Genomic DNA, 1,835 nt, shown 5'->3' with positions numbered 1-1,835 from the left:
AGCTGTGCCCCCGAGTGTGGCTGTGTCCCCTGAGTGGGACAGCACAGCTGTGCCCCCGAGTGTGGCTGTGTCCCCTGAGTGGGACAGCACAGCTGTGCCCCCGAGTGTGGCTGTGTCCCCTGAGTGGGACAGCACAGCTGTGCCCCCGAGTGTGGCTGTGTCCCCTGAGTGGGACAGCACAGCTGTGCCCCCGAGTGTGGCTGTGTCCCCTGAGTGGGACAGCACAGCTGTGCCCCCGAGTGTGGCTGTGTCCCCTGAGTGGGACAGCACAGCTGTGCCCCCGAGTGTGGCTGTGTCCCCTGAGTGGGACAGCACAGCTGTGCCCCCGAGTGTGGCTGTGTCCCCTGAGTGGGACAGCACAGCTGTGCCCCCGAGTGTGGCTGTGTCCCCTGAGTGGGACAGCACAGCTGTGCCCCCGAGTGTGGCTGTGTCCCCTGAGTGGGACAGCACAGCTGTGCCCCCGAGTGTGGCTGTGTCCCCTGAGTGGGACAGCACAGCTGTGCCCCCGAGTGTGGCTGTGTCCCCTGAGTGGGACAGCACAGCTGTGCCCCCGAGTGTGGCTGTGTCCCCTGAGTGGGACAGCACAGCTGTGCCCCCGAGTGTGGCTGTGTCCCCTGAGTGGGACAGCACAGCTGTGCCCCCGAGTGTGGCTGTGTCCCCTGAGTGGGACAGCACAGCTGTGCCCCCGAGTGTGGCTGTGTCCCCTGAGTGGGACAGCACAGCTGTGCCCCCGAGTGTGGCTGTGTCCCCTGAGTGGGACAGCACAGCTGTGACCCCGGCCAGGCACGGCCAGGCCCTGCTTAGGGACCGGGGGTAGGCAGTGAGGATGACCAGGCTGACAGGACACAGCCAGCGCCGGTGGCTTTGCAGTGTCATTGTCACCGCCAGCCCCTGGGTACCCGGGGACAGTCAGCACCACCTCCCTCAGGTCCCCAGGACAGCGCCAGGAGGTGGCACCGGGATGTCACCCCCTGTGGGAAGGTGGGAAATCCCCATTGGGTGATTCCCAGCCTGAGCCCACCACGTCCTGCAGGCAGCCCCCAGCTCAGGGATCCCCCTGGATACCCCAAACCCATCCCGTGCCCTCCTGCATCCCTCCCTCCCAGCTCCTGCTTCCTGAACCTCTGGAATTCCTGGGATGTGCTGAGCCCCCCGCTCCGTGCGGGATCCCTGATGGTGAACGGGGAACCACCACCCCAAGGCGGGACCCCACAGCACCTCCATCCCAGCTGGAAAAATGCCTATTAAATAATGTGACCCCGTGGGGACAGAGCCGGACACATCCTGTCCCACTGCTCCCAAGCTGCACTTGGGCCACCGTTTTACCCCCCCAAATCTCCTTCTGGTGCAGTGAGAGCCAACGGAGGGGGAAATTTCCCCCCAAGCGCATGGGAGCTGTTATTAATCCTATTAAAAACCTCTCGGGGTTTTATGTCCTGTTTAAACACAGCCGGGGCCGCTCTCTGCCTGCTTTGCCTTCCCAGTTTTCCAGCTCCTTACGTCCATACTTTGGAAATTGAAATAAACAGCTGCTTTCAGCAGGGAGGGGAGAAAAAAATCAGTGCCAAGGGAACCATCCCGAGCCGCTCCAAGCATCCCCCAGGGTCTGGGATGTTCCCTCCCCACTCAACCCCAACGCTTCATCAGTTCCAGCCAAACTGCCCCCAGTTCCACACTGCGAGGGGGACAGGGACATCCCAGGGCGTTCCAGGGGACAGGGATATCCCGGGGCATCCCAGGAGGATGAGGGATGGGGATAGAGCCTGGAGCAGCGGGGTGAGGGGGGGGAAGGTTCCCACCCGCCGGCACTCGGCTCCGCCCCGCGGCGCACGGGG

Source organism: Corvus brachyrhynchos, unplaced genomic scaffold (assembly GCF_000691975.1).
Source record: "Corvus brachyrhynchos isolate BGI_N302 unplaced genomic scaffold, ASM69197v1 scaffold580, whole genome shotgun sequence".
In the NCBI taxonomy this organism is placed as follows: domain Eukaryota; kingdom Metazoa; phylum Chordata; class Aves; order Passeriformes; family Corvidae; genus Corvus; species Corvus brachyrhynchos.
The sequence above is the reverse complement of the archived record's forward strand: the minus strand, read 5'-3'. Positions refer to the sequence as shown.